Raw genomic sequence first — 15,367 nt, 5'->3', positions numbered from 1 at the left:
TCAGCGAGGCGCCACGAGCCAGCGCCCAGGAAGAGGCTACACCCCTGGTGGAGTGAGCTCTAACCCCGAGCGGGCAGGGCACGTCTTGGGATTCATACGCCAAGACGATGGCATCCACTATCCAGTGGGCCATCCTCTGCTTGGAGACAGCCTTTCCCTTCTGCTGTCCTCCGTAACAGACGAAGAGCTGCTCTGAGGTCCTGAAGCTTTGCGTTCTGTCCACGTAAGTCCGGAGAGCACGGACGGGACAGAGCAAAGCTAGGGCTGGGTCTGCCTCCTCCGAAGGCAGCGCTTGCAGGCTCACCACTTGGTCCCGGAAGGGAGTAGTGGGAACCTTGGGCACATATCCAGGCCGGGGTCTCAGGGTTACCTGAGAATCACCCGGCCCGAATTCCAGGCACGATTCGTCGACCGAAAATGCCTGCAGGTCCCCTACCCTCTTAACTGAGGCCAATGCAATCAGGAGTATTGTCTTTAGAGACAAGATCTTAAGCTCTACTGACTGTAAAGGCTCGAAGGGCGCCCTCTGAAGTGCGGTCAGCACCAGAGTCAAGTCCCAAGAGGGTATAGAAGAAGGGCGAGGAGGATTTAGTCTCCTCGCTCCCCTTAGGAACCTGACGATCAGATCATGCTTGCCTAAGGACTCACCATTAACGAGGTCATGGCTTGCGGCGATGGCGGCAACATATACCTTGAGGGTGGAGGGAGACAGCCTTCTCTCCAACCCGTCTTTTTGAAGAAAAGATAGCACAGATCCGATCGAACATTTCCGGGGGTCTTCTCGGCGAGAAGAGCACCAGTCGACGAACAGGTTCCACTTCAACGCATATAGCCGTCTCGTAGAGGGGGCTCTGGCGGAAGCGATGGTGTCGACTACCGCTTGCGGTAGGTCACCTAGAACCTCCGCGTCCCGTCCAGGGACCAGACATGGAGTTTCCAGAGGTCTGGACGCGGGTGCCATAGGGTGCCCCGTCTCTGAGACAGAAGGTCCTGCCTCAGAGGAATGGGCCAAGGAGGTGCTGTCGCGAGGAGCACTAGTTCCGGGAACCACGTCCTGTTGGGCCAGTACGGAGCTACCAAGAGGAGTTGCTCCTCGTCCTCCCTGACCTTGCACAGAGTCTGTGCAAGAAGGCTCACTGGGGGAAACGCATATTTGCGCAGAGCCCGGGGCCAGCTGTGTGCCAGTGCATCCGTGCCGAGGGTCCCCTCGGACAGGGAATAGAACAACTGGCAGTGGGTCGTGTCGTGGGCGGCAAACAGATCGATCTGTGCGGCCCCAAAGCGACTCCAGATCAGCTGGACCACCTGGGGGTGGAGTCGCCACTCTCCGGGAAGCACTGGCAACCGTGACAGCTCGTCGGCCGCACGGTTGAGCAGGCCCGGAATGTGGATAGCACGAAGGGACCTCAGATGCTTCTGACTCCACAGGAGGAGATGGCGGGCGAGTTGGGACAAACGGCGGGAGCGTAGACCACCTTGTTTGTTGATGTACGCAACGGCCGTCGTGCTGTCCGTCCGGACCAGAACGTGCTTGTCTTTGAGCGACCCTTTGAGGCGGCTGAGAGCAAGACGAACTGCCAGCAACTCTAGGCAATTGATATGCCATTGCAGTTGGGGCCCCGTCCACAGACCCGATACTGCAAGCCCGTTGTACGTGGCACCCCAACCCGTGGGTGAGGCATCCGTGGAGACAACATGATGCCTGGACACTTGTTCTAGAGGCACTCCTGCCCGTAGAAACGAAGGGTCCGACCACGGGGAGAGGGTTTGGCGGCATCTCGGCGTCACTTGGACACGGAGGGACCCGCTGTGCCACGCCCATCTCGGGACTCGGTCGTGTAGCCAGTGCTGAAGCGGTCTCATATGGAGCAGCCCTAGCGGCGTTACTGCGGCTGCTGCTGCCATATGCCCCAGGAGCCTCTGAAAATGTTTCAGTGGAACCGCTGTACTGCGTTTGAGCGTACTCAAGCAGCTCAGCACCGACTGGACGCGCTCCTCTGTGAGGCGCGCAGTCATGGCGACCGAGTCGATCTCCATCCCGAGAAAAGAGATCCTCTGTACGGGACAGAGTTTGCTCTTCTCCCAGTTGACCCGAAGACCCAACTGGCTGAGGTGCCGGAGCACCATGTCCCTGTGTTCGCACAACTGCTCCCGCGACTGGGCAAGAATCAGCCAGTCGTCGAGATAGTTGAGGATGCGAACACCACGCTCTCTCATGGGAGCAATGGCCGCCTCCGCGACTTTCGTGAAGACACGGGGCGACAGGGACACCCCGAAGGGTAGGACTTTGTACTGGTATGCCCGTCCGTCGAAAGCAAAGCGTAGAAACGGTCTGTGTCGAGGGAGAATCGAGACATGAAAGTACGCGTCCTTCAGGTCGATCGCTGCAAACCAATCCTGGGGACGGATGCATCTGAAGATGCGTTTCTGGGTTAACATTCGGAACGGCATCCTGTGGAGGGAGCGGTTCAGGTAACGCAGGTCCAGGATCGGTCGTAACCCGCCACCTTTCTTGGGTACAATGAAGTACGGGCTGTAGAACCCGGACTTCATATCGGCTGGAGGGACCGGCTCTATCGCGTCCTTCGCCAATAGGACAGCGATCTCCGCCTGAAGCACGGGGGCGCCCTCCTTCGGTACAGAAGTGAAGTGGACACCCCTGAACTTCGGGGGACGCCGGGCGAACTGAATCGCATAGCCGAGTCTGATGGTGCGGATGATCCAGCGAGACGGGCTGGGGAGCGCTAGCCAGGCCCCCAGAGACCGAGCAAGCGGGATCATCGGCACCACGGACGTACCCGGAGCGGGGCAGCGCAGCGGAACGCAGGGGCCCCAGGACGACATGGTAGTGGTCCGTGCAGGGGTCTGGGTCTGACACACGACCTGCATCCGCTGAGGGGACGGGCGAGCGTGGGGAGGCACTTTGTGTGCGTCCGCACAACCGACGCCCCCTGTTGGCGAAGAGAGAGGTGTCTGAGGGGTACGAGGCATGGTAGCGTCGCATACCGCCAGACGCGCTCTCTTGGCACCCAGAGATGTTAGAAACTGCTCTTTTATTGAGAATTTGGGTGCCACTGGCACTGGGGCCAGTGGTGGAACAGAAAGAAAAATGGGGTTCCCCCGGCCCTCCACCGGGGGAAGGAGTGGTGCTGCAGCCATCTCCTGAAGAGCAGTTTCCTCCATCTCTGGGCGGCCCGTCTCAGGGTCTCTTCCGACGGCGCTTGCCACCTGGCTTGGCAGCGGCCTGAGCGGGCTGGACGTTCTTCCCGCGACCGGCTCCACGCCCACGGCCGGTGGAAGGCTGCTGCTGGGCTGGGGCGGGAGCGGGGGCGGCCGCAGGAGGACGTCCTCGGCGACGGGCAGGCGGAGGTGCTGCAGCCGGCGGCTGGGTGGAGGCAGCAGCGGGCCGCCGGTGCAGGATGTGTTTGATGGCCTCCGTCTGCTTCTGGGCGGCCGAGAATTGCTGGGCGAAATTCTCGACCGCGTCGCCGAACAACCCGGCCGACGATATGGGGGAGTCCAGGAACCGGTTCTTGTCAGTCTCCCTCATGTCGGCCAGGTTGAGCCAGAGATGTCGTTCCTGGACCACTAAGGTGGACATCGCCTGACCCACGGAACGGGCGGTAACTTTCGTCGCCCGGAGGGCGAGGTCCGTCGCCGCCCGGAGCTCCCGGAGGAGCTCTGGGTCAGACCTACCCTCGTGCATGTCCATGAGTGCCTGGGCTTGGTGCACCTGAAGCAACGCCATGGCATGCAAGGCAGACGCGGCCTGTCCGCAGGACCTGTAGGCCTTCGCAGTTAGACTGGACGAAAACCTACAGGCTTTGGACGGGAGACGAGGATCACCACGCCACTCGGAGGCGGTCGCCGGACGCAGCTGCATCGCGACGGCGCGTTCGACTGGCGGGATCCTCTCGTAACCCTTGGCCTGTCCACCGTCAAGGGTAGTGAGGAGGGAGGAGCCTCCAGGTCTGTTTCTGGCACTGAAGGGTGTCGTCCACGACCTGGAAAGCTCCTCATGCACCTCCGGGAAGAATGGCACTGGGGCGGGACGCTGAGAACCAGCGCGACCCCCCCCCAGAAACCAATCATCCAACCTAGAAGGCTCGGGACGTGGTGGAGGGTTCCACACAAGCCCGACCTTTTCGGCGGCCCGGGAAAGCATAGCCGTCAACTCAGGGTCCGACTCGGCCGTTGCCACTCTCCCAGAGGGAGGCAGTACAGCCGAATCTTCATCCTCCGAGGACTGGAACTCCCCCTCCGATGCTGCGATCGACATCTGCTCGTCCGATGGCGCTCCGAAAGAGATGACTGGGCGCCCGTGGGCGGGACCAGCGATCTCTTCCGGTGGCGCCACCGGCAGCGGTGCTTGTGAGGGTTCAGGGACCTGCGTAGGAACACTAGGCGGGTTTGTCCTGAACGTAATCCTCAAGTCACCCCGGTCATCCGTCGAAGTAGGTCTATCCTGTTTAGGGATAGCTCTAGATCGAGGTATGGGGAGGGGGACTCCGCCTTCCCGAAGGTAGGTGAGTCTTGACCTAAGCACCGCAATAGTCATGTTCCCGCAGTGAGAACACGAGCTATTCACAAACGCTGCCTCAGCGTGCTGTAAGCCCAGGCACGTGATGCAGTGAGTGTGGCCGTCAGCGGGCGAGAGGGAACGACCGCATCCAGAAACGCACGGGTGGAATGACATCTTGAAAAAGACGCAGTGTCACACCCGTGTTGCTCTTTTTGTGAGGAAACGCTCTTTTAAGAGAGTGCTGAAGCACCCAGGGAAACCGCGGCAAAACACAGGGAATAGTGCAGCCTGTGTTTGCACTCAATTTGGGAAACGCCCACCGAAACCAACAGGTTTGCTGTGATAACAGCAGTTGTTTCACTTGCAGCTTTGAGTTCGCGGTCCCGCTGGAAAGCGCTGTCACACCAACACACACGATTCCTCTTCTCTGTATTCTTGTAGAGTTCTTCGCTGAATAATCAGGAAGCAGTCTGTAGACTTCAAACGCCGGTTAGGCTCCGAAGTGAATGACGTCAGTGCGATGCTCTCGCTTCCTGTTTATACCCGCGGCGCGGGGCGGAGCGCGAGATGCAAATCTCGCACGCCAATTGTTCATTGGCCTGTTCTTAAGTTCTCGAAGCTGATAGGGGCTCTCTGAAGTGATCCCAATTCGTCGGTTATTACCGACGTACGTCGTAGTGACCGACTGAAAGGGAACTTAATACTTTTAATTTTAACACCACATTTTACTAAATTAATTGGTAAGATTTAATTTGGAATAATACTAGTGCTTTGAGGTGCATCAGCAAAATGTTCTAGAACAAAAGAAAAGCAAAAAGATATACAACCTATAGAACAGGCTATTACATTAACATCACAGCCTAATTTTTTATTTACAAATAAAATTGTGGGATAAATCTAAGTTACTAAAAAGTGGTGTTTAAAGGGATACTTCAGCCAAAAATGAAAACTGTCATTACGCACCTTAATGTCATTCCAAACCCACAAGTCTTTCATTCACCATCAGAATAAATATAATTTTTTTTAACATTCAATTTTGTTCATCCATCGAAAGTCTAGGCAATCCATATTTTCAGGCTTGAAAAAGTATGCAAGCATGTAAAGGCAGTACAAGTAATAATTATAAATCAAGTAGTTTACAGCAGCTTGTATTACCTTTTTCTTTAGTTTTTCCCACGTGAATTACAGTCGATTTGGAGGATATCAGTCTCCTCACTGATGGTCGTTGTGAAAGATGGTCAGTCAGTCTCCTCGCTGTCAGATATATAAAACTGCACAGGTTTATCTGTATTGAACTGTGAAAAAAAAGAAGAAAAACAAACCATTCAGGGCTCGACATTAAGCCTGTTCACATGCTTGTCCGGACAAGGAAAAAATTTGCTTGTCCGGAATTTATATATATATTTTTTGGTAAATATAATCTATTCTGAAGCAATATTCTCATCTGAGTTCAATCAGCTTTGACATATTTAAATATGCATATTTGTGATATTTTTACCTTTTTATAAAGGGCATTTTTCCATAATCTTATTAAATATAGGTTATGCTTCAGCTTTCATTTTATATTTTTAAATTTGATCAATAAATTAAATTAGAATAAGACACTATAGGCTATTACCAATTAAATTAAATTATTTACACTGAAAAATTACAACTGCATTAAATAATGTTATGAGATTATTTTAGATATTTTTGAATATACAAATAAGAAATGTTGGGAAGATGAAACTAAACCACCAGTAGGTGGCGGCAGGTGACCGTCTTAATGAGTGAATCATTGAGTCGATTCGTTCAAACGGCTGATTCATTCAAGAATGAGGCGGTCGATTACGAATAGGTCATTGAATCTTTGATTCAACCGATTCATTAAAACTCTGAATCATTCAGTAACACACTGATGCTGTGAGATGCATTATGTTTCTGCTGTGATCTTAGTTTGGAACTATTTTCGCTGCGAAATAGAACAAAAACAGTTCATATTGCATCTAAAATGTAAGTGACTTAATGTTAATTAATTGCTTATGGAACTGGCGTATGAAATCAGTGTCATTTTCAGTCGAGATGGTATTCAGGAAAACAACACTCTTGTTTGTGTGATGTTGCTTAACTGCATCATATGTTATAAATATAAAAACTCCACAATTTTTAACCGTATATGTGAACTGAGTTTCTTTGTATGAGCGGCGCTCATTTGTTTTCGATTTTCTACTCGAGAGGCTGCGCGAGCCTCAACATGACAACCTTGTTAACGTCAGTTCGTTTTTTATTATCCACTATCGATCTCCACTTACACTAACTGAATGCAGAATCATTATTGCACTTTGGTGATTCCCTAGTTATTTTTTGTTTTGACGTTTTAACCAGGATACTTGTCCGTCGGGCAAGTACAATTATTTTTCACTTGCCCCTTCAAAAAAAAAATCAACTTGTCCCGGACAAGTGTTAATGTCGAGCCCAGCCATTTAATTAAACTTACACTAACAAAACTGTAGTTTCCTTGCAGCATAAATGCAGGGCTTGACATTAACGCTTGTCCGGGACAAGTGGAATTTTTGAAGGGGCAAGTAAAAGAGAATTTTACTTGCCCGACGGATAAGTAGCCTGATAAAACGTCATTAACAAAAATAACTAGGGAATCACCCAAATGCAAGAATGATTCTGCATTTATTACTGTAAGTGGCGATTGACAGTGAATGATAATAATGTATAATGAACTGACGGTAACTAACGCACTGTTTACGCTCACGCAGCCTCTCGAGGAGAAATCTAAACAAATGTGCACTGCACATAGAGAAACTCAGTTAACACACTGCCATAAAAATGTAGAGTTTATTTATATTTATAACATGATACAGTTCCAACGTCACATTACCAAGAGTGCTGTTTTCCTGAATAACATCACGACTGAAAATGACACTGATTTCATATGACAGTTCCATAAACAATTATTAAAATTAAGTCACTTACAGTTTAGATGCAATATGTATTTTTGTTCTATTACAGCAGCGAAAATAGTTCCAAAAGATCACAGCAGAACCAGCAACAGCGTGTTAGTGAATGATTCAGCGTTTAGAATGAATCGATAGAATCAAAGATTCAATGAACTATTCGTAAACGACCGCCTCATTCTTGAATGAATCAGTGTTTGAACGAAGCGACTCAATGATTCACTCATTAAGACGGTCACCCGCTGCCACCTACTGGCAGTTTAGTTTCATCTTTCCAACATTTCTTATTTGTATATTCAAAAAATATTTAAAACAATCTCATAACATTATTTAATGCAGTTGTAATTTTTCAGTGTAAATTATTTAATTTGACTGGTAACAGCCAGTGTCGTTATTTAATTTATTGATCCAATTTAAGAATATAAAAGGAAATCTGAATCATAGCCTATGTTTATTAAGATTAGGGGAAAAATGCCCTTTATAAAAGGTAAAAATATCGCAAATATGCATATGTCAAAGCTGATTGAACACTGGTGAGAATATTGCTTCAGAATACATTTTATTTACAACACACACAAAAAAAAACAAAAAAAAAATTCCGGACAAGCACATTTTTTACTCGGACAAGTGGATGACAGATTTACTTGTCCGAAGGACAAGCACGTAAACATGCTTAAAGGGTTAGTTCACCCAAAAATGAAAATTCTGTCATTAATTACTCACCCTCATGTCGTTCGACACCCGTAAGACCTCCGTTCATATTCGGAACACAAATGAAGATATTTTAGTTGAAAGCTGATGGCTGAGAAAGGCTTCAGATAGGTCTCCATTGGCATTCAGTACATTTACACTCACAAGACCCATAAAAGGCACTAAAAACGTTGTTACAAAGTCCATCTCACCACAGTGACTCTACAATAATTTTACGATGCGACGACAATAGTTTTTGTGCGCAAAAAAAAATCAAAATAACACCTTTATCCAACTTGTTCTTGTCTTCCGTGTGTGCCTCCACGACGCATGCGTGAGAATATGACGTAGATCCGGCGTTCGGACACATGACCCAGAAGAGATTTCACAAGCAGAGGAAGACGCGCGTGTCTAAGCTGTTGAATTCTACATTGATCGTGCTTTAGGTCTCGGCGTAGTTCTCAAAAAAAAGTGTGCATAAAAAAAACTATTGTCGTTGCATCGTAAAATTATTGTAGAATCACTGTGGTGAGATGGACTTTGTAACGACGTTTTAAGTGCCTTTTATGGGTCTTGGGAGTGTAAATGTACTGAATGCCAATGGAGGCCTATATGAAGTCTTTCTCAGCATCAGATTTACACTAAAATATCTTCATTTGTGTCTGAAGATGAACGGAGGTCTGACGGGTGTCCAACCACATGAGGGTGAGTAATTAATGACAGAATTTTCATTTTTGGGTGAACTAACCCTTTAATGTCGAGCCCTGAAATGCTAGAATATATGCCAGCTTGTATTACCTTTTTCTTTAGTTTTTGCCACGTGAATGACAGTCGATTTGGAGGATATCAGTCTCCTCACTGATGGTCGTTGTGAAAGATGGTCAGTCAGTCTCCTCGCTGTCAGATATATAAAACTGCACAGGTTTATCTGTATTATCTATATTTGTAAGAAAAACAAATCAATTAATTAATCTTCCACTGACAAAACTGTAGTTTACTCACAGCATAAATGCTAGAATATATGCCAGCTTGTATAACCTTTTTCTTTAGTTTTTGCCACGTGAATGAAAGTCCATGGAGTCAGTCAGTCAGTCTTCTCTGAACTGGGGGGAAAAAATCATTTCCTACTGACACAACTGAAGGTTACTCACAGCATAATAAAATAATTATGTCAGGTTGTAGTGCCTTTTTATTTGTTTGTTTGTTTTCCCACGTGAATGACAGTCGATTTGGAGAACATCAGTTTTCTCACTGATAATGATCAAAAAATGCGCGGGACATGTTTGGCTATGCCAAAATGTGAGAAAACCAACACAGTCTCACTCCCACTCGTCACATATTGACGCTTGGTCAGGACCCCTCGTCGTCACTTTTTTACGTACAGGGTACCCCTTGAAAGGCATTTTTCGACGTTAAGGGTACTGCAGTGATTCCATTGAGACACCTTTGGCGTCATACACAGACGTGTTGGGCATGTGAATGTTATCATGATGTAACTATTTATTGGGTTATAATTTTTCCATTATGACATGTTGGAGTATTATTCTCAATTTAATCAGCCAGCATTATTTTATTTACATTTATTGATTTGTATTTACGCTATTCAGACACGTTTGAAAGTAGCCCAACCCCGCCCCTTAACCTACCCATTTGCGTTATATGATATAAAACATAGAATATAATAGACAACATGCACACTTTATTGAAAAATGTCAAGTATTCCAACTGTTCCGAGGCCAAACGATTGATTTGAAGAAAAGACCCAAAAGCGATCTGCGTTTCCCTCCGCACCCCGGCGTCATATTGAAGACGCCACAGGTACGGCCATACCCCTCGGCGTCAGTCTATAGACGAACTGGGAACTCCATTGCTTTCAATGGGAAACCTTTTTCTATGGGAAACCTTATTCTATCGGTATGAAATCTCGCTGAAGAAGTCTCATTCAGAATACATCGCGATGTTTGGCATCAGTGCACGTGGGCCACATGTTGGTGAGTAGCCATGAATATTTGATATAAAGTATTTTCTGTCGTTATTGATCAGATTATGTTCAGTCACTGCATTATATCTTTCATTTCCACTCAGGCTTCGCTTTTCTTTGCTTTCTAAATCAACACACCTTGCTAATAGGGCGATTAAACACTGTCACGTGACGTGCTATAGACCTTTTAAACAGTTATTCATATTTAATAATAACAACTAGTGTAGTTCCAACGTGGCATTTGTAGTAGAAGCACAATAAAAACAACCTTAGTTGTAATGTGATGATTGTTGTAAATAGACAGTATCCACAACACTTACCATGCTTTTTAATGCCTTTTAATGTAAAATCCAAATATTGTGATTTAAATAGTACTTTGTCCTGTATATAATGTATCTGTTATATATTATGACTTTTTCTCTTTTTTTTTTTTTAACCTGAAATGACCAAAAGGGCCTTTCGGACTCAGTCAGCCCATTCTTGTTCATGGAAAAGTAATGGAGAAGACCGAAAGCAGCAACAGCAAATATTTGCAATGGTAAGTATGTGTTGGTTTGAACTCTTTATCAAGCATTTGTTGTTTCTTAAACATATTCTTACAAACCCCATGGCTCAATCAGTGAGAACATGTTCTCAAAGTCTTAATAATTCACAAGATTTAACAAACTGTCAAATTCATATGATACTCGTACATATTTGTACAAATACTCATACATAATCCTGCAGCTTTTACTCCGACTCCTGCCATTGGCTACAGCCTCAATTCCTGTACATATTTATCATGATTTTTGTAAATCAGTTGCTCCCCTTCTTGGAAAGCAGTCCCAGAAAGAAAAGTTTATATTAGGTCCAATGTATTCTTTAAAATGATTACAAATTGGGCCATTGGGGAGGTCTCTTCACACCTCATGACCTACCTCTGTTTGCAAGAGCGGAAATGCTCACATAACATCAGATATTCAATTATTTTGTCATCAGTTGCACTGCTGATAACGTCCTGTTTGCATGTAAATAATTTACGTGATCAAAAGATTAAGTGAATAATCAACATTTTTAAACAAATTCATATGTGCTATTAAAAATATACTTTTAATAATGGAAATGCACACCTATCAGTGAACTTGTTACATAAATGTATTTAACATTTAATTATGCAACACTTTTTACAGAAGGAAATCCTACAGTTATGTAAAGGGACAACAACATCATCATCATGTCCTGTCCTGGGCACACTGGGCAACATGTGTCCTCCAACATATTCGATCTGTGGCCACGTTCTTCACATCTTCTCATGGAACACCTGCATTCTTCAGGTCTTCACGAAACATCTGTCTCATGTCTTCCTTGGTCTTCCCTGTCTCCTGCGTCTTCCTGGTGGTGTCCACTTCATAACTGTTTTGGGGTGTTGTTGTTTGGGCATGCGTAGGATATGTCCAGTGAGGTGCACCCTTTGCTATGTCACAGTTTCTCTAAGTCTTCACGTGGAGTACCACTCCTCCTCATGATCTCTTCGATATATGCAGAACCAATATTCATAAACTGTACTTGATGTCTGCTTATGCCTTTATCAAAAAAGCATCAGTGCTCATCAGGAGTTTTAGTAAAGGACATATTTATTGCCATCGATTTATTGCCATTGTATAACAGTGTTTGTTTGAACAAATGAAGATAGTGAGAGTGAACACCTTTTGAAATCAATATGTATTCATTAAACCTTTTATTACAGTGGGATAGTATTCACTATAGTAAATGTCCACCATAAATAAATATATGGTATCATTATATCACTACCTTGCTAATGTAAATGTAACATGAATGTATTTTATTAAAGCATTTTCTTACTGAAAATGGTTAACATTTATAATAATCATTAACTATTTGAATTGGCCTTTCATTTAGTTACAATAGAAGTGAACAATAATCACAAGGATATAGTTTATATAGTTTTAAAGTTGAGAATGTAAAATGTTCTTAATGTTTTTGCCTATTTATTTCTTAAAGGCAAGAAACCAATATATTTTCAGATAAAGTTTAACCTCATTTCTTTTATTTGTACCGCAGCATGGTTATTTTATACTGTTGTGCAGTAGTTTGGCCGCTACATTTGTATTTAAACTGTTTGACATTAAATATTGGAATATGCTTACAAAATTGTGTGCATTCATTATGCTTTTGTTACATTTGTTTTAATTCCAAGAGTTCAGATGGTGAACGATGGCATAAAGAAGTGATCTAATATATATATATATATATATATAAATACACACACACACACATATATATATAAATACACACACACACACACATATATATATATACATATATATATATATATATATATATAATAGAGAGAGAGATATTTATGCATCAGTTTAACCACACAAAGGAGATTTTTGTTTTAAAATGTGAGTTGTATTAATTAATTAGAAGAAATAAATATTTAGCAGCCTAAATATTAAATATTTAAGGATATCCCTTCAGTTGGAACCGGATGAGATCTGTCATCATTTTCCATAAATGGACAAGTAAGTGTGACGCCTTGGTTCTGCTGCGTTGTCATTGGCTAGGACTTTATCGCAGAACTCGCTGTGATTGGACTATCTTTTAACCGATATAAAACGCAATTTCATGTTACAAAGTATGTTTTGGTGTTATTGTTACGTTAGTAATACGTTAAGTTAACTAAAAAGTGTCGCTATGTTGTGAGAAATTACTCCTTTACCGAGATCCCAACCCTAACCCTAAGCATTTCTGCACACTTCAATGAACTACAGCGCCATGTTTCCCATTGCATTGATACACTGACAAAGGTATATGGGTAATGTAGTTTAAAACGTTTAATAATGAGACAATAAATGTTAAGTAAATGACATCTTTAATGGACAACTGGATATCTAATTATGTTCATTGTGTAAACCTTTATGACATATATGAGGGGCAGGCTGAAATTTGATATTTTACTGTGAGCACTTTTAGAAAACCTTTATGCCAGCTTTCCATATCTGTCTGAAAACTGTGCCCAACATTATTTAGTAAACATAGCATAAGCAGTTGTCCTGCCAATTTTCTCTGTGATACGCTAACCAGACTTTGAGTAACAGCCATTTGAAATGTGCTTTTTTTTGCCCTTCCAGGGGCCTCTACTGGGTCCCTGAGGGCGGAAGGGCAGTACAACATACACAGATCTATTTTCCTCATCATGGACAACAAACTTTGAGTCACATTTAAATATCAGAGTATTTTCTCTTTTCTATTCTAACATCATGCTTGTATTAGGTTTTGATGGGTATTGTGAGACCATATGATGAAATACAGAAATATTTGAAAGAAATGTAATATAATTATTAATATTTATTTTCTTTTATGGATAAACACCCATAAATATAATGGATGAACCCACAACAACTTGCCATTATCCAGTTTCCAGTGTAAACAAAAACTATTTAGATTTACACTTCACTATTATTATTAAATATAGGACAATGCACCATTAAGTAAAATAACAAAAGAGACATTGCCAAAATTGTATGTATTTTCACGTACCTGACATCGGTAATGTGCATGCTTTAATTTTTATTGCAGTAGTAGATGTACCGGAATTATCAACATGGATCATCGTCAGTTAAGCTTGAAGTGTTTGAAATCCTTCCCTTTATTTCACTGAAAACTGGCGTATTGTCACAGCATGCAAATACAACTTTTTGGTGCATTGTTGTACCAAATATAATATAACCAGATGAAAAATGTTTATGTTTCAAGTAAAATAATATTGTTAATTACTTTGATAACCTAAATCAACTCATAAAATGTGTATTTACTTTAAAAACACCATACACAATATTCACCATACTTTATCACTCAACTCTTTATTGGAGGATACAGTATACAGTTGATAAAGTAGCATAAAGAAAAATTAGATTCAAGATAAATAAAAATGGGTCTTCAAAAATACATTAAGATCATATTAATCCATTCACAGCTGCTGAAGCCACACAAATGAGTGCCACAGAATCCCATCCAGTCAACTATGATACAGAAAACAGATTTGATATTGTGTTGAAAAATAATGATTCATTATCACAGCTAGACTGGTTTCTTGCTCTTCCCTCTATCATGTTCATGTTCTATCCTGTTCTTCTTCTTCTAAACAGTTTGCCCACTTGTACCCTACAGTGTATAACTGATAAACAGATGATGTGGTCACTGATGTGGTGTAGCCTTTTCTCAACCAGAGGAAGAAGTTGTAACATCCCATTGTCAGGCATTCTCCAGTCCTGGTCTAAAAGTAAAAGAAAAAACACAATTCAAATTAAGTTTAATGTAGTCAGGTTAGCATATGTTCTGCATGATTTAAGCAGTGGTTGGCTACTCTGGCCCTCAGCATCCATTGTCCTGCAGATTTAGCTCCAACCTCAAACCCACCTGCCTATAATTATCTATGAGTAAACCTAAAGACTTTAGTTACAAATTCCAGGCATGCTCGATTAGTCTTGGAGGTAAACTCTCCATTTCAAAAGGCCCAGATTTGCCCATTCCTAATTTAAATTTACAAAGCCACAGTCAGTACATTATATAATATACACATTGAAGCATTATGTATATAATATTGCAGCACATTATATTAGCCAAGTACTGACAACAAATATTTTACCCATATCAACAGCAACCTTTTAAACAGCAGATCTTTAAAAATATATTTTAGAAAGGCATGGTCTCTTCTTATCCTTTGCCAGTGATGCTAGATTTCTTTTAAGACAACATACTCTTCTGTCACTTGTTTCAAGAGCATCACTTGTGATAGCCTGCACAATGTTAAATTGTTAAAATAAGGCAATACAATAGGTACAGAGGCACAAGACTTACCATGCTTATGAAGCACCCATGGCCATGCATAGTTCTCAGAGACTGGAGTTTTTGCCTCTTGTATTCCTCCTTGGTTGCACATTAGTCTTTTCCTGTAGAATCTTCTGAAGTGTGTGCCTTCTCTTGCTATCCATCTTAAAACACAAATGCAATGTGTTTTAGTCTGTGGAGTATAAAGCCTTGTTTCAAGCCAAAAAACTAACCAGATATTTCACATAATTCAAAGAACATTTACTATTTGATTCCTAATATATGCCACAACTCATTATCTTCCAAAGCTACACAGAACCACCCATGGTCTACAAAACAGTAGAGAAATACCTGGAGTTTATACCAACTAAATGCTTTTTTTAACCCTTCAAT

At 43.4% G+C, this 15,367-nt stretch overlaps 1 protein-coding gene and 1 gene segment (V, D, J or C); both read left to right on the top strand.

Annotated features, from left to right (window-relative positions):
- ighd (immunoglobulin heavy constant delta) overlaps window positions 1-15,367 on the top strand; it is a 784,237-nt gene that overhangs the window by 562,376 nt on the left and 206,494 nt on the right. The gene's annotated exons all lie outside the window — the stretch shown is intronic.
- The window catches only part of LOC307134541 (immunoglobulin gamma-1 heavy chain-like), a 194,639-nt gene that overhangs the window by 143,058 nt on the left and 36,214 nt on the right, over window positions 1-15,367 (top strand).

This window comes from Gobio gobio (assembly GCF_949357685.1).
Source record: "Gobio gobio genome assembly, chromosome: 1".
Classification (NCBI taxonomy): Eukaryota; Metazoa; Chordata; class Actinopteri; order Cypriniformes; family Gobionidae; genus Gobio; species Gobio gobio.
Note: the sequence above shows the minus strand (reverse complement) of the source record. Positions and strands in the feature narration are given on the sequence as shown.